Source organism: Coenobita brevimanus, chromosome 102, assembly GCF_032717465.1.
Source record: "Coenobita brevimanus isolate Jiangsu-jjx chromosome 102, ASM3271746v2, whole genome shotgun sequence".
In the NCBI taxonomy this organism is placed as follows: Eukaryota; Metazoa; Arthropoda; class Malacostraca; order Decapoda; family Coenobitidae; genus Coenobita; species Coenobita brevimanus.
This window is the reverse complement of record NC_137055.1, coordinates 34,620,861-34,644,256: the sequence shown is the minus strand read 5'-3', so window position 1 is coordinate 34,644,256 and position 23,396 is coordinate 34,620,861. Positions and strand designations below refer to the sequence as shown.

Below are 23,396 nucleotides of genomic sequence, written 5' to 3'. Positions count from 1 at the left end.
ACAACCAGCACTACCCAAGGCCTCCACACAGACTTATAAGGCTCCCTTCTCCCTCCAGCCTAACTATGTATCTCTTCATAGTAAGTTATTTTTATCTGACAGAACTGGACCAATCCCATGAAACAGTGAAACTTAGTAATGTGACAGGAAGAGTCTCCCTGATTACTAGTTAAACTGACCCTCCAGTCTGGTCCCACTCTGCCAGAGGAAAATAAAAGCATTATGGCCATTCAAACCACCAAAGAAGTGCTAGACCTATCATTTGACCACTGCCCCAAATTATAAAGTGACCTCCATCCAAATAAAATATGCATCCATTTTTGTGTGTTTTATTATGCCTCCCACTTTTTTTCTTTTTCCTTTTTTTCTATCAATATTTAATTGTGTACATACTCACTACCTAGCCACTACAGCCATTCAAAGCCTGTAACACTACATGCACTGCCCCAACAACATCCCTCTTTCTTCTCTAACCAACATTACCTTTCCCTCTTCCCCCTCTACCCAACACACAACACTTCCCTCTTCCTCCTCTACCCAACATTACACTTCCCTCTTCTTCCTCTACCCAGCACTACATTTTCTTCCTATACCCAGCACTACACTTCTCTCTTCTTCCTCTGCCTAACATAATACCTCACACATTTTCACCTACCTAATCGACCTCCATCCTAAAGGGACTGTGTTCTGAAAAGCATATAATTTTTCTTCATACTGTTGAGTGGCTAAAAAAAGTATCGGTGCATACTACTATTTTTTTTTTAATGCAAAGAAGGAATAGAAGCCCGCATGATTGTTCTCTCCATGAAAAAATAAAAAAAGGGCCAAATTCAAGATCCTTTCATTTTGAGTTGTTTGGAAACACTGCGTTTAAGACTGGAGGTTTTGGGTGATAATTTCTGGGACACCAAGCTTGTAATACTGTAAACAACTTTATGATATTATTCACACTAATATATTTTACGTTGCAATAATCTCGTAAAAGCCTGAACTTCCATTTTTTGTAGTGGTATATATATTTCAGTAAATAGTAAGCATTCTTTCTAAACAGTATATAATTTCTTTCCCAACTGATAAGTATCTGATATGGCATCCTAAATAAGTGGTAATACTGTGATATGTGATATTGCCACAAGCTGGTCCTGCCAGAGCTCCGGCAGTGGCATGTTTTGTGAATAATGTTCCTGAATAACAAACTTGGTCTTATGATTCAATTATTACGTGGCATTCAGTGTCAAGGCAATTTGTATGCCCTAACTCCAGGGCTATATAAATACATTCCAACACCTTTTATTACTCTTCTTTCCTTTTCAGGTGGCTTTACAAGTGACAAGCCTAAAGGTTTCTTGTAAACCAGGAAACTATTTACAACGCTGGATGGTAACCATATAACCCAACCATATGTGTTCCCTACGTGTGAACAAGTTCTTGTTGGGGGGTTAGTGCCCCTCCCTTACAACCAACTCAAAGACAAATGACCACCCCTTATGAGATCATAGTGTCTGGCTATGGACAGATGGACTATGTACATCTATATTAGCTGTGGTAAGAACTGTCTTCCTATACTGAGAGACAGTAATCAAATGTATCACTGTTCTTGTAGGGTAATGCTAAAAAGAGATGGATGAAATCATGTACAGTCGTCAGCACAAATTCGCTGCAAGCCTGCTCGTGTGATGTGGTTGTCTTGTCTGGCAACAGTGAATGGGAACCAGTTGCCACACAGGCTTTTATACGCTTTAAAGACGTGTTTGTAAGAATTAGTGCTATAAATCGCCCAGAATGCAATAGTCTTTATATCTGATTAGCATAAAAGTGAGCAAAAGACGACAGAAGAATGTTGTAGAGTGATAAAACTTCTGTTCTCTACCTCGTACCCACCCCATGTCCCTCCCCACCCTACCTCTCAATCCCCCTCCATGCTCCTTCATTTCCACTCCCCTCTCTCCGCACCCTGTCTACCTTAATTAACCACGGCGCAGATCTACGCAATGAACTGCACTCTTCTCCATTTCTTGTCTATTCCTGTAACCTTTTAGCTCCTTACATTCGAGAGTATCTTGCCATGCCTCAGTCTTTTTCACCCACTCTTTACTCCAAACGTGATGCAGTAGTTCGAAACAAGATGGGTTCTGATCCTGCTTCATGAATCAGTGAACAGTATGAGGAGGATGGGAACATTTTCCTTGGAACGAGAGAGAGAGAGAGAGAGAGAGAGAGAGAGAGAGAGAGAGAGAGAGAGACAGAGGGAGAGAGATGAAGTAGGAGGAATGGGCACAAATGTTTATTTAATTTCGCCTACTGAAATAATAGCCACCAACTGCCAGGCTCACACACACACACACACACACACAGTAAGGAATACATCACAAGAACGAGACCTCAAACGTTTCTGTATCTAGCGACTGTTGGTAGTGACAAAGGGTGGAGAAAAGAATGAGAGCCGGAATAAAAAGAGTGGGAATCAGATGGGGAGGGTGAGAATGGGATTAGAACGAGAAGGAAAATTGGTAATTAGTCTTGGATACATTTTATTAAAGCATTTCGAGCAATTGAGAACAGGAAAATATTGGTTTAGTAAACAGTCAAGAGAGAATTGTGATGCACCAGTCGGGTTAGTGCCGTGGATAAATGAACGAAGGTATAGAGAGTCGGGAGAGGAGAAAGTGGAGAGGCATGAACGTGAATGGGGAGTAGGAGGGGGAAGGAGGGGTGCGGGGACATCAGGAGGAGAAAGGAGGAGAGAGGGGGAGTTTAGATACGGTTATGAGGAATGTCGGAGTATTACGCTAGTATGTCGTTTCATAACATTTTGTCAGCTCTTGCACCTTTGTTTATACTAATTAAATACGGTATACATAATACTGTACTCAGCCAGCCTCTAGTACCACTTTTAAAAAACACGTCGTTAAAGTGTATAAAAGTCTACGTGGCAACTAGTCCCCTTACACTGTTGCCAGACAAAAGGACTCACATCACATGAGCAGACTTGCAGCGAATTTATGCTGACGACTGTACATCAACTCTACTGAGATATTACTTATTACATTCTGACTTTTGGGAACACTGAATGGGAACCCCCTTGCCTGCACAGGCTTTTATACGCTTTAAAGCTACTGTTTGTAAGAATTAGTGCTATACGCCCAGAATGCAATAGTCTTTATATCTGATTAGCATAAAAGTGAGCAAAAGACGACAGAAGAATGTTGTAGAGTGATAAAACTTCTGTTCTCAACCTACACCCAGCACTAAATTTCACAAAGATATATTTTATACATTTTCTTCTCGTCCCTAAAACGGCCCTCATTCAAAAGGACCTATGCTGTGAAAATATCTGGAATTTCACAGTACAGGTCATCGGCTCCGACCACCCGCACTATTTGCAGTCCGCCGATGGCTGTGACCGTCAACCTTCTTCTTCTTTTTTTTTTTTTAATACAGTACTTTATTATTCCAGACTGTACATAGCTACTACCTATACACAAATGAGCACTACAGCCATCCAAAAATCTGACAAACAGGAACCTTTAAAAACTGTCATCAGACACCCACCCTTCAGAAACAACCCTACCCAGAGAAACATGAATACACCTATTCTCTCTCTCTCCCTCTCTTTGCTCTAACTTGTTCTAAAAATGCCTTGTGCTCTCTCATTTGTAAGCATAGTATACTGTATATGCACCAAAATATGATGCTTGTTATTAAAAAATGCTATGGAAAGCGTGTAATCAAAACTGACACTACAAAAAAAAAATCTATTCTCATCCTATGCCCAACACTAAATTTCACAAGGATATATATTTTTTTCTCCCTCCTAAAACGATCCCCATTCAAAAAGAACTGTACTGTGAAAAGCATATGGAATTTCACAGTACAGGTCATCGGCTCCGACCACCCACAATATTCGCGGTCCGCTAGTGGCTGTGGCCGTCATCCTTCTTCCTTTTTTTATATATACTTATTTTTATTTCAGACTGTACATAGCTACTACCTATATACACAATGAGACTACAGCCATCCAAAAATCTCAAGCCAAACAGGAACCTTCAAAAACCATCACCAGACACCCACCTTTCAGAAACAACCCTACCCAGAGAAACATGAATACACCTATTCTCTCTCTCCCTCTCTTTACTCTAACTTGGTTTAAAAATGCCTTGTGCTCTCTCATGGACAGTGAGTTGTAAGAATATAGTATATAAGCACTAAAATGTGATGCTGGTTATGAAGAAATGCTATGGAATGTGTTCAAAATCTACACTACACAGAGTGCTTCAAAAACATCTGTTCTCACCCTATACCCAACACTAAATTTTACAAGGATACATATTTTTTTTCCTACCCCCCTAAAACAGCCCCCATTCCAAAGGAACTGTGCTGTGAAAAGCACATGGAATTTCACAGTACAGGTCACCAGCTCCGACCATCTGCAATACCGGTAGCCTAAATGCAGTCCGCCGGTGGCTGTGGCTGTCAACCTCCTTTTTTTTAATAACTTTATTTCTACTATTTCAAACAGTACTCAACATCACTAGACGCTCACCCTTCAGACACAACCATACCCAGAGAAACACAATTACACCTATACCTTCTCTCTTTAACTTGGTTTAAAAATGGTTTAAACTCTCTCATGAATGCCGAGTTGTAAAAATACGGTAAACAAGTATTAAAATATGATGCCTGTCATGATGAAAAGCTATGAAAAGAAGGTAGGTCTGAAATATTTTGTTTCTGCAAGTGGGAAATGTTAAAAAAAGCTGCAAAAACATGAAAATTTGTGCCAAGTTAGAGTGACACGAGTATAACCGTACTTCAACACAATCATCTTTCTCTACTTCAGTGCCAACACAATATACAACTCACAGACAATACACTACACCCACAGTGCAATGCCTCCTCCCACACCACAACCACACACTCACATTTATCACAGTGTAATGCCTCCTCCCACACCACACACACTATCACACCACACTACCACAAAATACACACCACATGTACCATACTGTAGGGCCTCCCCCCACACCATACCACACTACCACAACAGACAATCCTTTAACATATATCGTTGGGACTACCAGGATTTCTGTAGCTAGTCAAGTGGGATCACAAGCCAAGATTATCTAATATATAGCAAACATTCTTCAGTACTGCATTATTTTGACCTATTTTTATGCTAAGGGAAACACTCAGTAAAGGTGATGAAAGGCTCAGATGCCTGTAATGATTTTTAGCACTAGGGCATGGTTTCCCTCCCAATTTCTCTTTCTCTCTTTCAATTTCCAGTGAACAAGTAACAAAGAATGAATAAGCTTTACAGTGGGAGAACTATCAGTACCATGCCTAGTGAAGTGGACTAATTATCATCGTCGTCATCATCATCACCATCTTCGTAATCAATTATTTTTCAATCATAACCATTTTTTTTTTTTTTTTTTTTACATATGGATGAAATGTATAGGGCCCATAAAGCAAAGAGGAAACCCAAAAGAGGGAGAAACTAGCCAACTGCACTCCCACTGAAATGACTCTGACACTCATTCACTCACCATTCAAATCCTAGTATCTTACCCTACCACGTGCTGGCTATTTTTAGCCCTATGGGTCGCCCCAGTGCTGGGCGTTTCTCGTTTTTTTTTTTTTTTTTTTTTGCTAAAATTATAGATTTTGATGTGGAAACAACAAATTTCACCATTACAATGCTCACCGAGGCTTGGAATTGGGTTTTATTGAGTCCTGCATACTCGTATACAGGTATAGACGCTCTCTCACGCTCACCACGTAGGTGAGAAAGCCATTTTCTATGTAAGCTATACTCAGGTATTTATGCTAGGAAGGTATAGCAATGTTCAGTACAATTTTCTGATTACTTATTACTTCAATATCTATCACAATTTGTGTCTCACTGTGAATGCATTATCTTACACTTACTTGAAGATAGGTACAACCTGACTTCATTACGTACAGTCCTGGCACTTACAAGATATTTACAACTTGACTTCACTATTTAGTCCTTACACTTGCAAGAAAATATTTACAACTTACACTTACATGAAAATATTTACAAAATGCCTTCACTATGTACAGCACTGGGTGAGGCACACAGGCAGAGTGAGGCAGAGCGAGCGTGAGGGAGGGAAACGAGTGAGTGTATGGCCTTGACAGCCTGATGGATGGTAGAGGAACAGTTACCATACATGCCTGCCAATTTTTACCCACGAATCTTGAAACATGTGGTCACAGTGAATTTTTTAAATTTTAAACCGTTTTAAAACGGCACTGGAACCGCGGAATTATGTTAGACCATTTTAAAACGGCACTGGCACGCGGCAGCTTAACACACACACACACACACACACAACCATGAGGACATGACCCATCCTTGCTCATTCCAACACCAATATTAAATCACTCATTTACAATTTCTTTCCCTCTCTCTCTCTTTCAATAGAATCATAAACCACCACAACCCAACACAACAGACACCAACACCATCACAAACACCCAAACAATACACAAACAGAGAAACCATAACAATGTAGGAGAAATATCAACAGCACAGCCTAAGAATAAGCATTATGATAGTAATTCTTGAAATGAATAAACAATTGGCTGTGATGTTGGAGAGCTTACAACTTTACACAACACAGTCTGCCTAACTTAATATTGAATACTGCACAAAATAATTTGCTCATCACATAATACTGCTGATTTCTGAGATGCCATGGGTTAACAGACGATACGGACCCGGCAGGCAAATTAGTTCTTGCACATGCTGGGTAAAATATGGCAAATGACTGCGTGATATGAAATAATATATCAAAATAGTTCAGTCCATTGGGCACCTTAGCATCTTCCTATATAGTTATAAAATTTTTAACACCTGAAGATGACATTACATGGGCTTATTTTCCCACACTATTACAGATAAGAATATGGATATAAAGATAACATATTACAATTCAACACATACATAACTGTAGTCAGTTTATTTTCAATTGATAAAACAAGGCAACTTTTATAACTTTAGTACTCAATCACTGGTGTATAAAATTCAATAGGCCTTAGTGATGAGGTAGGGATGAGTCTCCTTGGTTACAATTCAAATTAACTCTCCAGTCTGACTACACTTGGCCATAATTCAAGCTAGAGGTTGTGAATCTCTGTGGCTACATAAAATCTGGTAAGCCTTAGTGATGAAGTAGGGATGAGACTCCTTGGTTACTATTCAAATTAACTCTCAAGCCTGACTACGCTTGGCCATAATCCAAGCTAGAGGTTATGAATCTCTGTTAGGTGAAAGCAAACTGACTATGGAATAAATCAAGAAAAACAAACAGGCACCAAAAAAACACACCCACATAATCATATAAACATACAGTCAGCCACAGAAAAAAAAAAAAAAAAAAAAAAAAAAAAAAAATACAAACTGTAATAACGGCTTGTTAGTATATGTGCAGGGAAAAATCTCAACTCATTAATCTGTGACATAAATGAAGGGAATCAACTCAGTATGACTGTTATTTCTGGATAACTAACGATGCTTGTTAGCTTTGAATTCTCAGTGCTATTTAGGGCAATATATTTATCTTTTTAATGCAGAGATGAAAAAAATAAAGGCAGTAAGATATAATACACAAAAGAGAGCAAATTTCAAGATCCATTAATTCTGGTACTCCTGCACACATTCTTAAAGGACTGGCGGTCATAGGCAGAGGGAAATACTGACAGAATAACAATTTCGTAGCTGACCTGTTGCCAATTCAAATCAACCAAAGAAGGACTAGAGTTCACATTTTTTTCAGCATATTTTTTCCTGTGGCAGACTGTGCAGTAAATCATGATGACATGGCAATAATAAAAATGCAAAAATAACAAGAAAATGGGCGTAAAAATAGGCATACAAATATAATAACCAAAATCAATACTTCAGGATGGATAATATATGCAAAAATCAATACTTCATGATGGATAATATATTCAAAAATCAATACTTCAGGATGGATAATATATGCAAAAATCAATACTTCAGGATGGATAATATATGCAAAACACCTATTTTTATTGTTTGCTTAAAAAGCACTATGGTTTTTTGCGAAGTCCTTTTATATGCCACATTATTTACGATCTTTTGGGCTGATAATACTTGCTGTTGTGATGGTCCCAGACTCATTTTAACTAAAATAAAGTCAATGTTGGAGAAACTAAATAGTAGAATTTTTTGAAAGAAAAGACGCAATATGAGCTTTTGGAAAAGGAAGCTCCAAAATGATACCTGTACTTACAACACAGATTAACCTCTAATATTATTTTCAGACATGTGTGTTCATCTTTCAGCAGTCTACTTTGGAAAATGACATGCATATTTCCTTAGCAAAATCTCATTCAAGAAGCTAGGTGATCAGTATACACAGATAAGCTACAAACAACTGACACTGTTTTACTTTGGGAGCAAATACTGTACAGGCAAAAATGCTGAAATCGACACTATACTAGTTCAGACACGTGGTTTGGTTACAGCACTACTACAGCAGAATACAGGACCACAGCAACAGCAGCCCACAATTTACCAAGCCATAATACAGGGCTGCCCATATATATCTGGTGTGTTGTCAGCTCAGTTTGCGGGTACGGGGGAAGCACGTACTTTAACAACTTTCTTCAATTATGCTCTGTTTAACTGGGGTTTAAATTACCATCTTTCCTTTGTAAATGCTTGTTGAAACAAGACTAATATGGTGCTAGTCAAGAAAAAGTGCTATGGAAAGGATGTTGGGCCACACTGCCATCTTATTCTGCCAGTGGGGTGAGGGAAATGAATCTGCATTAGGACAAAAATCTCGTCTCTTGTGTCATGTTTGTGTCATACCTTGTGCCATGCCTTTGTGTGTCATGTCTCCTTGTGTCATATTTCTGCATGTCATGTCTCCATGGCTGTTCAATTTGTTTATGGATGGAGCTAAAAGTGAGATCACAGGAAGGGATGTGAATATACTGGGGTGTCTTATGAGGGAGGTAAAGATGTGGAAACTTCCTGAGCTGTTGCTTGCTGATGATACTGTATTGTGAGGAATGTGAACTGCAAGGCTTGGTGAATGAGTCTGAGGATGTATGTAAGAAACAGAATCCAAAAGAGAATGTATGTATGGGTAAAGTTATGGTCTTGAGGGAAATCACAGCATATGCAGTGAGACTGGATGGTGAGGAAATAGATAATGAGAATGCATTCAAGTACTTTAGAGTGATGAGTGAGGATGGAAGGCAGTGCTTCAATGGGTATAGCCGGGTAGAAAGGTTGCTGGATCATTGAAAGCTGTGATAAGAAGTTGGGAAGTGAGCATGGAAGTGTGGCTTGAATCCTGTTGGAAGGACACAAGAGTGAGAGCAGTGGAAATGAAGTGAGGAATGTGTGGAGTTTTATGGACAGACAGATATACAAATGAGGAAGTAAAAAAGTGCTGTGGTGCTATTAGATGAAATACTTTAAGATAGTTTGGCCATGTAGAGGATGGGGAATGAGAGAACAATTAGAAGGTATGTGTATGATGTGGAGGGGGAGGGGAGGAGGGAAGAGCATGGCAGAGATGGAAGAATGGAGTGGAGAGATATGAGGGAGGGGTGTGTGAGTTGGAGAGAGGGCAGTCGAATGGCAGAAGACAGAATGACATGGAGTTAATTTGTTTGTGCCCCCCCCTTATGGGATTGAGATGTCTGGCAATAGATAGATAAAAGTCAGAGAACGGTAAAAATTTCTGCTTACTGAGTGAACTTTATGCAATTACTGAAGCAAATGCAAGAGGAGATATTAAATTACTTGATAAAAAAATGCAAACAATGGATGCAAAACAATCACTATAAAATAAGAGAGGGTTATGGGAAACAGAAAACGATGCAGGGTAGCGATGGTAAAGTTGACTGAGCCTCCACCATTTCAATCATCAAATAATCATCAAAATCAATACAATAATCATCAATTATTATTAAAATCATCACTGCAATCATCCTCATCATCATCATCCTAGCCTCTTCTTCCCAACTAAGGATGGGGTAAGGTATGGTTCAAAAGAGAAGGACAAAACACAGGGGATCAGACATGTTATATATGAACCATCCTGTATTTGTTAGCAACTGTGACATATAACCAGGACTTCTGCATCTGTTTGTGATGTACAGGCATATGCAAAAGTATGCCAACAATACCCTGCCAGCACTAACTTGTATTTCATATTTATCACTCTTCCCCAAATGACAAGCGAGTAATATCCTTTTCCAACTTGTTTTCCTGATGCTTGGAACGGCCACCTTCATACGGCAATGATCAGATATTGAAGCTGTCAGGTTAAACTAACAGCCTTCAGTTCCTTTATTATCCCCCTAAGGGAGAATGGTGGACTATGAAAGAACAGTAACCTTGATGTGCAGTTCTTACCACATAAAATATTTCAAACAACACCTTCCATTCCTACAGCCGGCAAAGAAGTGTCTACATACTTTTGCTCGTGCTCAAGACAGGATTTTTGCAAAACATTTCATAGCCTATGGCTGTGTACAGCTGGCCAGTTGTCTATAACCTTAGTCGCTTTACTTGAATCTGGCGAAGACGTCTTCTTTCCAAGATGACAGCAGCACGTAAATAAACTGGTTGTTTGATATGATTACAAATCAAAGTGGACATCTCGTGACTATCATGAGTGACAAGTCAAGTGGCTTCTTGCTACCCAGGATATAAGTTACTACACTTGGTGGTAACATAAAACTAGACAGTCGCCTGGTGGTATAAAGAGTTACGGCGCTCCAGCTGGATGTGGCCCTATACGGTATAAGTCAGTAGCTAGTCCCAGGTCTCTTCACAAAAAGGGGAAACAAAAAATTGGTGAATGAATGGGTGGCTGTGAATGTGCTGTCCAGCATCTGATAGATGTGAACAAAGTGTGCAACGTCTGGCTTGGAATATCCACTTAAGAACGTATGCCCAATCCTTGAAGCATTGCCTAGGTCGTAAAAAATAAAAAACAAAACTGGCCATCATTACAACCCCCTCATAGAGCATTCCGCCCCCTTACTGTACGGTCACAATGTGGTTATTGCATGCAAGGGCTGTGTGCATGTTTACTTATATAATCATCCACCTGTGTGCCACTTATCCTTCCAACATATGCAATGATGGACTCCTTCTCACTGTCCGACAGCCCCCATTACCGATGTCAGAACTGATATATATCATGGCACACAATGGTGGGTTGTGTGTGCTGTAAAAGTGACTACCCAACCACCCAGTCATCCGCAATCCCCTAAAACCCCACTAGTAGCAAAGGGACTTGGGGCCATGCTACACAACAGTATTATAGCAACTAATTCGGCACGAAGTTTTAAAAACTTATTTTTACGATGCAGATTTTTCATTCATTTACTGCCAGCGCAAAACTTTAATCTCCTCAGTCTGATTTGCTGCTTATTTTTTTTTACAAGCGTACCAGTACTTGGCGTTCCAACTCCCACAAGAGGGAATCGATAAGGCCAAGTAACGCCAGCACTGCAGGGTCGATTGGTGTGGGTGATTGAAACGGACAGCATAGCAACAACATACACAAGTATCTGACACAACTGGCCAAACCACAGGCTATGAAAATCTGTCCACTGTGCATCAATTACAATACAAACATCAAAATAATAATGTCACAAACATCAACATAATAATCAATCAATAATCATATGCATAATTCACTGGGGTGTCTTTTAGGTGGCTCAGGAGGCTTGCTAAGAAATCATGTTAGGAAATCACCCCAGCCACAAAGAAGACAAGCCACTTTGACTGAACTAACACCAGACATTGTTCAACTGAGAGATACACTGTACTAGCAGTCAAAGGCATCAAAAATAACATGAGGAACCTTTCTATCACAAAATTCTTGCAGTATATCTACCTAGCTAACACTTACTGCAATATGTCTATTATCTATGTGTATCTGTGTAATGTTTATCTATCTGTGTACTTTATCCATCAGCTTGAAATAATGCTGAGCTGAGGCAATAGCTTAGCAAGGAGACAAGCTAATCATGAAGAAGCATAAGGGAAAGGTTTCAAAACTATCTGCTGCTGGTAAACCTGAGGAATTTACTTACTGTACTCTTTTTATTCTACCCAGGCATAAAATAAGCATCTTAGCAATAGTTTATCAAGTAGAATGCTAGTCATGAAGAAGTGCAATGGTCAATGGGATGGATGTACAGGTAGACCTGTAGTACTGTGTTATTCTACCACCAAGATATATGAAAAAAGCTGGTGAATGGACAACTCCTAAGCCAAGTTAAGGTGCAAGAAGTATGATAATTGAGCACAGACTAATATAAATAAATTAAAAATGAGATGGAGGGATGGAGTGGAGAGGTATATGAAAGAGACGGGTGTGAGCTGGGGGGAGGGCAGTGAATTGGTAAGGGACAGGGTAACATGGAGGCAATTTGTTTGTGGCCACCCCTTGTGGGTTAAGGCATCTGGCAATAAACAGACAGACAGAAGTTAAAAATAAAGTTCATTATTATCATTAGGAGATGGACGGAGCACTTTGAGGATTTGTTGAATGTAGAGAGTGAGAGCAGTGCGAGTATAAGTGGTTGGGGAATGGCTGGGAGAAGAAGAGATGAGAGGAGGGAGGAAGAGATCAGTAGGAAGGAAGTAGTGGAAGCGATGAAGAAGATTAAGTTGGGAAAGGCCCCACGAAATGATGGAGTGTGTGGTGAAATGCTTAGGTATGGGGGTGAAATTGTTGTGGAGTGGATATGGAAGTTGTGTAGATTGGCTTGGGAAGAGGGAAGGGTTCCAGAGGACTGGAAATCAGGTATAATTGTTCCTTTATACAAAGGAAAAGGGGAGAGAGAAGTATGTGGTAACCATATGGGTATTTGCCTACTTAGTGTGACTGGTAAAATATATGGTAGAATACTCATTGATAGGGTTAGGCATATGACAGAAGAGCTAGTTGGAGAAGAACAAGGGGGATTTAGGAAGGGAAAAGGGTGTGCAGATCAGATATTTGTTCTAAGATGTTTAGTGGAGAAGTATCTAGAGAAGGGAAGGAAAGTGTATGCTGCCTTCATGGACTTGGAGAAAGCTTATGACAGAATAGACAGGCAAGGTATGTGGAAGGTATTAAGAATATATGGAGTGGAGGGGAAATTGTTGAGTGCTGTGAAGAGTATGTACGAGGGAGCTAGGGCTACGGTGCGAGTGGATGGTGAGCTGAGTAAGTTCTTTGATCTCAATGTGGGACTGAAACAGGGTTGTGTGATGTCTCCATGGCTGTTTAATATATACATGGATGGGGTTGTCAACGAGGTGCAAGGTAGGGCAGTGGATGTGGGGGTGGCTCTAATGAATGAGGGTGAGATTTGGAAGCTTCTGGTGTTGCTGTTTGCTGATGATACAGTACTGTTGAGTGAAGATAAATGGGAGTTGCAAGGTTTGGTGAATGAATTTGGGACAGTGTGTAGGAGGAGGAATCTGAAAGTTAATGTAAACAAAAGTAAAGTTATGGTGTTTGAGAGGAATGAAGCCACAGAGTGTGCAGTGAGGTTGGATGGTGAGGATGTGGAGAATGTGAGTGCATTCAAGTACTTGGGTAGTGTGATGAGTAAGGATGGAACTTTGGGGGATGAAGTGCATGAAAGGGTACAGCAGGGAAGGAAGGTTGTTAGTACACTGAAAGCAGTGATGAGAAATAGGGAGGTGAGTATGGAAGTTAAGAAGTCACTGCATGATAGTACTGTGATCCCTACCCTAACGTATGGAAGCGAGGCATGGACCTTGCAAGAGAGGAACAAGTCAAGAGTGAGAGCAGGGGAAATGAGTTACTTGAGAGGAGCATGTGGAGTGACGTGGAGGGACAGGTTGACGAATGAAGAAGTGAAGGAACGCTGTGAGGTGGATGTGGATGTGGTTGAGAAGATTAGGAGAAATACTGTACACTGAGGTGGTTTGGACATGTGAAGAGAATAGAGAATGAAAGACTGACTAAGAGGGTGTATGTAGGTGAGGTGGAGGGAGGGAGAGGGAGAGGTAGACCGAGGATGAGGTGGAGGGATGGAGTTGAGAGGTATATGAGGGAGGGGGGGGTGAGTTGGGGGGAGGGTAGTCAAATGGTGGGTGACAGAGCGACTTGGAGGTGTTTTGTCTGCGGCCACCCTTTGCGGGATTAGGGCGTCGGGCTATAGATAGATAGATTATCTTTAGACCCGCAACGCATCACTCTCAGTTGAATAAAACAATCTGGTGTTAGTTGGAATAAAGACAGTTGCTCTCCCACTTACAAATGTCTTAGCTAAGAAAAATTGCTGTTGAAAGACTTACCGGCTTGAGATTTCATTAGGCTGTGTGGTTGCCAGCCTGATAGTGCCAGGGACTGACTCCTGGCACTGCATCATCCTAGCCTATCATCAATCATCATCGTTGTCATCAATAGGCAAGTAAAATCAGCTTCTAGACTAAGTTAACTGGTCTTGTATACCCTACTGGTGGAATGATCTAGTTATGGAGCCTAGCACTATCATTGATCATAATTATCATCATCATCAGTCCTAACTCCTTTTCCCACCCAACGATGGCGTGAGGAATTCTCTATTAAAATATCGTAAGTACGGGAGCAATTGTTATACTCTGTCCATCTCAACTTGGCTTAAAAGTGATCTGGAAAGGATGGAGAGACACAGTAATGCTAGCCTTGTCTTACTCTGCCTCTGGGCGATGAAATTAGGCTGCCAAGGGCAAAACTCTCCGCCAAGTCAAGGTGAACGAACCAAAAATTTTCTAACTCACATTTCTGAAGGGTGGTAGTAGCTGTAGCTGTTGCAGTAGTAGTAGTAGCAGTAGTACATGTAGTTGTGTAGATAATTTTCAACACTGATGGCTCAGGGGAATTACCAGTAACCTCTTTAGGGCAGAGGTATTTCACAGTGGTCTGAGTTATTTCCCCATACATAAGCTACAGGCCATTGTTTGCAAGATATGGTAACACTGAAACACTGAACCAGCACCACCAACCTCACCGGCTGTGGCAGAACCGACACAGCAGCTGCCAGAACAGCAACAGCAGGAGCTGGAACTTCAGCAGCAAGAACAGGAACAGCAGCAGCAACAGCAAGAACAGGAACAACAGCAGCAAGAAGTGCATCAACCACAACTGTTCGAGTGGCACAGAGGGCTCTGAAAATATGGCAAGTTTTTAAGAGATAATCTCAGGTCTGTTGATAACCCTTTTGTCTGTGGAGTTCAATACAGATCTTACTTAACCCCTAGTGTACTGGTGCTGGAGCGACACTAATAGGATGGGGAGGGGGCTGCCTGATTACCTTTACACTTCGCAATGCCACACCTATCCCCCAAGAGGAGATTGATGGACTACAGAAGGGTAACTCAGCCTGCAGTCCACTGGGTTGACGTTCTGCGTGCCTGTGGTTGCAACTACTGTACTAGTAGTACACAAGACATAAGATGAACAAATATATTTTACATCATCTGCCTGGCTTAATTCCCTGGTTATAGTCCCTCAAGTACTTCCTTATTCCTAGAAAGGAAGATCGTGGACTGCAGCAGAACAAGACAATACTACGGCTCTGCATTTAATTACAAAACTCTTCATGACTAGCATTATTCTTGTGTTAATCTTTTTTACAACTCAGCACTGAATACAATGGCAATTACAGGCCATGCTAGAGTATAGTGGGAAAAAGGGTTGTACACAGATTAAATCCATTCACAATGAGGGCTGTCTCCTAATAATGATAAAACAGCCTGGTGGTAGCAAGTATGAACTACACATCACCAAAAGGTCCCATCAACAAAATAAAACAAACAATAATGATGATGATGATGATTTTGATGATCCATCCATCATCCAATCCTACGTTGCCCCATGAGGAGCATAGGAGCCAGGGGCTAGGCAGTTGGTCCTGACATTTAAGATGAGAGTGACCAGCCTCACTCATCCCTGAGTGGCATTACATGAGCAATAAACCCCAACCACCCCTTGGATATAAACCTTCACCGGCTCAATCCGATTGGAGCACAATAATTACCCACTAAACAACCAGGCGTCAAAATTTGGTTATATGGTTACCACCCAGCGTAGTAAATGGTTTCCTGGTGTACAGGAAACCATTTGGCTTGTCACTCAGTGAAGAGTCACCCACGGGCAGAAGGAAGAGGAAAGAATGAAGGAATGAAAGACAGAAGAGGAAGTGTAAAGTCACCTGCAGGTAGAAAGAGGAGGAAAGAATGAAGGAAAGAAAGACAGAAGAAGATGGAAGGAAAGAAGGATGGAGGAGAGGACAGAGCAGACACCCGAGAGTAGCACTACATTGAGTGATAGGATGGTGAGTGCCCCCACCTACCACAAATGATGATGATGATGATGATGATAATAATAATAATAAAGTCATTATCCCATTTTTTCCCACCCCTGAAGGACATAAGATCCAGACAGCAAGGAGGGGAAAATAGTATGGTAGTGGGAGAATTACTCAATGGCAAGCCCAGTGAAATGGACCACATACTCACATATCATTTAAGTCCTTGGAACCCTTATTCCACCACACAAGCATAGCTATCCACACATACATGTATACAATGCAAAATACCAATCAGATTATTGAACAACTTTCATGATTAATAAGCAGTGTCAGCCCTTGTTATGTACTCCAAACAAAATTCATTCAATCATCTTTATATCATAAGTACCTGCAAAAAATCACACATACACCAAACTATGACCTTAATCCCTGGTTTGTATGAATTAACCTGACATGGTATGAGGAGCACCCTGTTCTGAAGAGTGATGCCTTCATGTGATGGCAACAATATATGTGTCCCCCAACTTCCAATTTCACTAAAAGAGGATGGTGAACTGTTGGACAATAGTAGAACCAATACAAAACCTCCCTCAACTATTTAAAAAAAAAAAAAAAAAAAAAAAAAAAAAAAAAAGAGGAGGGTGGTGAACTGTAGGAGAATAGGAGCACCAATATATAAATATCCCTCAACTTCCCATTCCCAAAAAGAAGGATGGTGGATCGTAGAAGGGAAGGTGATTTATGTCCAGGTGGGCCTGGAGCCATAAGAAAACAAAATGTATATTATCACATTCGTACACTTACTAGATGATGGATGCAATTGGATATCCATGATAATGTTCCTGTGTCTGGCTGTGGGGATTATTTGCAAGTCTGACTATCTAGCTGACAGGTTCCTTTCCATGGCTGAGTCAAGGTAGCACCTGAAAAAAAAAAAAAGTTACACAAACCATTTCACTCCAGTGATAAGAGGGATACCTTCACATGGTGGCACACAAATACGCTAGGTGGCTCTGCTGGCATTATATAAACATCCCACAACTCCAAGTCTTATCACTTGAAGGGATGAACTGAAGAATGGCAGCTTCTACCAACAGGCCACTTGTGTTTCCATCTACACAAGCCTGGTGACACAACTATTGGGGTCCAAATTTGTGAAGATCAATATTTTGAGAGCAAGAAGCACGTAAAGAGGCTAGTGAAGAGGAAAAGGAGGAGGTAAATGATGATCTAGGGAAAAAATGAATTCGAACTACTCTGAAAATAGGAAGTTATTCTGGAAAGAGGTGCGGAAATGTAGAACAGTAGAAGTGAAAGTGGAAAGAAATGTGACGGTGTGAAGGATGTAGGAGGTAGATTATTAACCCATGGGGCTGAAGTAAGGACCAGATGGAAAGAATATTTTGAAAGCCTGATGAATGGGAATAGAGAGAGCAGAGCGGCTGTAGACAGGATTGGTTTTGGGGGTGTGCAGAGAAGGAATGCAGTACCAGGAGACGTGACACTCGCACAGGTGAAGAGTGCTGTGAAGTGCCTGAAAACTGGGAAAGTAGCTGGAGCTGATAAGGTGTATGCAGAGATGCTTAAGTGTACTGGAGAGAGTGGAATGAAGTGCTTCTTGGAGGTATGTAAGAAGGGATGGATGAGTGAAACTGTGCCAGCAGAGTGGAAAAAGGCTGTGATTGTACCCCTGTACAAAAATAAAGGTGAGTGAAATGAGTGCAAGAATTACTGTAGCATAAGTTTACTGAGTGTGGTAGGGAAGGTATATGGAAGAATTATTATAGAGACAGTAAGAGATATCATCAATCCTAGTGAGTGATGAATAGGGTGGTTTCAGGAGTAGCAGAGGATGTGTGGATCAAATATTTGCAGTGAGACAGATAGCACAGAAAGCTTGTGAGAAGGACCATAAAGTGTTTAAGGCATTCATGGATCTGGAAAAAGCATAAGACAAAGTGGACAGAGAAGGATTGTGGAAAGTTTTGTGCAACGGTGTAGATTGTAAGCTGCTAGGTGCCGTCAGTTTTTATGATGGTAGTGAATTATGTGTAAGGGTCAATGGGCATCTAAGTGAATGGTTCACGATCAGTGTGGGAATGCGACAAGGTTGTGTGATGTTCAATATATATATATGGATGGGGTGACGAGAGAAGTAAATACAAGAGTAATGGAGAAAGGGATGGCGTTGGTAATGAATGGTGATAGATGGAATATCTCAAATTTGTTTTATGCTGATGATGCAGTACTGCTTGCAAGTACCAAACAGGAACTTGGTAGGCTAGTGCAGAATTTTGCTGAGGTCTGTAGGCGTCGTGCCTTGAGAGTAAATGTAGAAAAGAGAAAAGTGATGGTTACTGAGAGAGAAGGTGTCTCCCAGTGCAATGTTACAGTGAATGGAGAGAGACTGGAATTGGTGAGAGAGTTCAAATACCTGGGTACAGTGTTAGAAAAGAGAGGAAAAGATACAAAAGAAGTTGAAAGTAGAGTGACACAAGGAAGAAAAGCAGCTGGTGCAATGAAGGCCTTGATAAGAAACAGAGGCTTGAGTACTGCAGCTGCACGAGGTTTACATGAAGGAGTGTTAGTGCCACCTTTAACATATGGATGTGAGACTATGGTGTGGCATGAAAATGAAAAGTCAAGAGTAACAGCTGTGGAGATGGGACTGCTAAGGAATATATGTGGAGTACAGAGGGTGGATTGGATACGAAATAATGTGATTCATGAAAGATGTGGAATGAGGAAGTCGGTGGACACCAGAATTGAAGAGCGTGTACTGAGATGGTATGGTTATGTGGAGAATGTGGATAACAACAGAGTGGTGAAAAAGGTATATCTGAGAGAATTTGAAGGAGGGAGGAAGCAAGGTAGGCCAAGAAGAAGGTGGAGAGATAGGGTGGATAAGTGTGTGAGGAAGAGAGGTTTGTAAGTTATTTTTGCAATATTTGGGTGTCATGAATGACTTATTAAACCTCTGGTGACATAAATGATATTTTTGTAGAATCTGAGTGCCATAAATGGATTTACAATTATGAAAGATAGGCCTAATCCCTGTCATAAAATTTTTATCATTTGTTGATAGGAGGGCTCCTGCCATTTCTATCAACTTCCTTGTGACATTTTTCTGCAAAATAAAAATAAGTAATATAATGTTGGGTCTCTGTGTGACTATGCTGGCAGTTTGCTTACAGTTCGTCCATTAAAAGCAATGCACTTTTGTTTCCTGGTGGAGCACTATGGTCGTGGGTACGTTTTTTTTTTTTGCTGGTGCATAATGGAGTAAAAGTATATTTTATTTTAAGCAGCAGAAGGGCCTTGCCAATTCAATTCCTGTTCTACTGTTGTTTCTGTATTTTTCTTACTATTTTCATGCTGGTAAACAATTATTTTGTGTTGACTTTCTCCCAAGAGAACTACCATAAAAAAGAAAGAAAAAAAAAAGGGGGGGGGGGGGCAGGCCTGGCAAAATAATTTATTGAGATCCACCCTCTGTCGTGACTGAGATTTTATGCTGACTCTATTCAAATCCCACATCAGACCTCTCCTGGACGTTGGCTCCACTGCATGGAACACAGGGTACCTCAGTGACCTGAGGGAGTCTGTACAGCACAGATGGACTAAGCAAATCAATGGCCTGTCTAAACTCAGTTATGCTGACCATCCAAAAAACCTGGACATGTATTCTGTAAAAGGGAGACTGATCAGAGCTGACCTTATTAAATGCTGGAAAATCTTTCATCACCAGTCCTTAATTGCACCGCATGAACTTTTTTCCCTTCCTTATTTAACTCACACTAGGGGCCACAGATTCAAAGTGGCCAAGCCCCGCGTTTTAGCTGAGTGTAGATGCAGGTTTTTTAGTATCAGATGTATAGACTTCTGGAATTCTTTATCAGATGATGTTAGCACTGACTTCGTATCATTTAAAATGTCCTCCACTCACAACTAGGTCACATCTTGCTTGATTATACTGAATAACTACAATACCTAATCTGAAGTCCTTCTAGCGGTGTAACTACCCTGCATGTGGCACAAAACTCAGCTCCTACTCTACTGTCTATTTGGATGATGATGTGTATAGGAAATGGTGCTGGCGTGCCAGCAGGTATGGGCTGCCCTAATTCTTGAAAAGCAGATTCTTACCAAACTATACTGTTAACCCGCCATACCCCAGCAGATTTTTCACCAATGATCCCCCCCAATCCCAGCAGATTTTCGAAGTTTTTTTTTTTCCCCTCAAACCTCCGCTTTTTATGAGAAACATTGGAAAATACAAAAAAAAAGTGCTCATCTGAGCTTAGAAATGGGCTATACAAGTTACCCTCCAAACACCTGGTACCATGTTCTCTGGACCAATGCTATTGCTGTCACATTTTCTATGGTTACGGTAACTATTGCAAACCACTCATAATAGGTAATTTGTTAATTTGATACAAATTTATATGTAGTACAAGAATATATTGGTTTTCACACAATAATATGGGCGACATAAGCGTTGTTTCGCTCTCTGAACGCGTGAACATACCACACCTTCCTTGGCGACGTTACCTCCTCTTCACTTCTGCTTGTTTCTTCCTCTGTTCCCACGTAATCTTTGTCCTCCACATCGTCATCGATTGGGGAATCACTCTCGCCTGTGAAGGCATTAACCCTAGCTCAGCAAGGTCACGATTTGTATATGAGTGACAAGGTGGCACCTGATTCAGAACCAACTTTGGATAATGAAAATGTGAAATTGATATAGATTTTATTTACAAAATTTTTTCAAGGTAATGCAATGTATTTGCAAGAGTTCTAACCTAAAACTACTGACAAAGAAAAATATAATTTTTATGAAATAATGGGCAACTATGTAGCAGCAGTGGGAGTTTCGGACTCATCCCGGGACACCGTTACACATCCACCTCCGCCTCCTCCTCTTCCCTCCCCCCCCCATATTGAATGTTTCTGTTGTTTACCATCTGTTTTATAATACCTTTTAGCTGCAAAATAACACACATAAATACATAATTATATTAACTAGTAAGCATACGCAGCCTCGACTTCATGTTAGTGGCAAGATGGTACCAAAAAATGGACTAAGAAACATAAAACCAAAATTTTACACGGGAGCCAAACCTAACCACCATGCTCGAACACAACAGACCTTGAACTAAGACTACTGGGGAGGGCGGCCACAGACGCCCATAGGCGGCGGCGTGGTAAAGTTGAATAGGCCTATGGTACCGACTTTGGCGTCACCTTGCTAATCTAGGGTTAAGGGCGGTTTGAATTTCGTCGTCAGAGAGACCGGTCTTTACTGGCCAGGTCACTATTAACAGGTGAGTTGCCGAGACAATGGTGCACGGGGGTCATGAGCAGGTAGAGGAAGGTCTCCTGCATACGTCTAACAAAAATCACCTGCGAAACTTGAAAAATGTGCAAATGACGGACCTTGCAATTGCAAAACGTACTGGTATGTCAACAGGTGTCAACGCGAAAAAAAATTAAGACATACCCATATGCTGACGGGCTGCGGTGGGTTAAACTGTAATGAGGTAGCCAACCAGGTGAGTAACCACCATGTTCCTTATGCCTCACCAACGTCTGCAACAGCAAACTTGCTGAAAACTTATTTGAACTGAGGTTAGGTTAAACAGCTCCATTAGATTTTGGTTGGACTAGGTTAAAATGTAAGGTTAGGAAGTGGTACTAAAAGGTGACTGGGACGTATGTTCGTGAAAGCATCTGCCATTACTGTACTCTCAAGAAAAAGTTTGATACGGAAGGAGTATGTTTAAAAACAAAAGGGAAAGAAACTGAACGTGAAATGTTCATTTACCACCCCCTCCCCCCAGAAAATAAAGGACTATTATGAAGAACTGATTTGGAATGGTGTTTCTGCTGCTTAAAGCATATGATTACCTATTATGGTGCCGAGTCAGCCAATCAGAGGGCTAGAAGAGGGTCTGTCATGCTTTCAAATTGGAATAAGTCAAGATGGACTCTGCAGACGACTTGAGATAAGACTGGTTAGGCTTGAACAAGATGGATCTAAGTTAAGTGGCGTTTTCAAGAAAAACAAAAACAAAAAACCTAGATTGAAGTCAATGTTTACAAAGCCTTAACTCAACATTAATGACCCTCCTTTTTTTTTTTTCCACAAGAAACGTCACAGATGAAAGCTGACCTAAAAATAGGCACCAAATCGATTCACGTTACAATTCCGTGGGAATTCCAGTGTCATGATCTTGTAAACATTCACCCTTACCATACCCTAACTTATCTAACCTTACCTAACTGGTATGATTTCGGCCCAATGGATTTTGGGTCCAAATCAACCCACTGCCCTCTGTAGTACGCCACCGTTGACGTCAATAAACCTAACCAGATGTTCTTACACAAATGTTATTTCCAAAGAATCTTGGTGTGAAATGAATTATACGTCAGATTTTCATCACTTGTTAAGGGAGCTCTCCTGCTGTTAATCCCTATTTTGATGAGAAAATAACAAGAGAGAAAACCCGCTGGGCGCTGAGCCAAAGAAAAATAAATAAATAAAATGTTCACCGTATCTCAAAGTTGTTGCCCCAGCAGCCTCCATCTCCAAGCGCAGTCGTACTTTCGTCATCTGTTTTCCATCATCCCGTACCTTCCTCAGCTATTTTACCTTCATGCCTGCCTCCACGTTTCATCCTGAATAGTAATTACAAAGAGACAACTTCCTAGATTGATTTATGGAGCAAATGTTTAACGAATATCAACAGATCTACTATACCAACTCACCATGTTGCCTCTGCTCCCAGTGTTGCCAAGACAAGGTTGCCAAATCCTGCAAACTACAAGTCGCTACATTATTAAATATAAAGATTGCAATTAAGTTAAGAATGAGAACACTATAAATGACCCACATAAGCTAAGTGCATTATTATCAGAACAATGTTATGAGGAAAATGCGGTGCAAAATGAATTCCAGGAATAGCACTTCACTGAGCATCAGCACTTCAAGGTGAATGAAATAAATCAGTGAAGTCCCAGTCTGATTCATCTTCCTCGATGGCCAGGCTACA

At 40.8% G+C, this 23,396-nt stretch overlaps 1 long non-coding RNA gene across 1 annotated transcript; it reads right to left on the bottom strand.

Annotated features, from left to right (window-relative positions):
* Positions 1-374: 374 nt before the first annotated feature.
* On the bottom strand, positions 375-566 carry LOC145415321 (uncharacterized). Its single transcript, XR_013900069.1, has 2 exons — positions 517-566; positions 375-483 (listed from the first exon to the last, which is right to left on the bottom strand). It is a non-coding gene; the product is annotated as an uncharacterized LOC145415321 (long non-coding RNA).
* Positions 567-23,396: the final 22,830 nt, after the last annotated feature.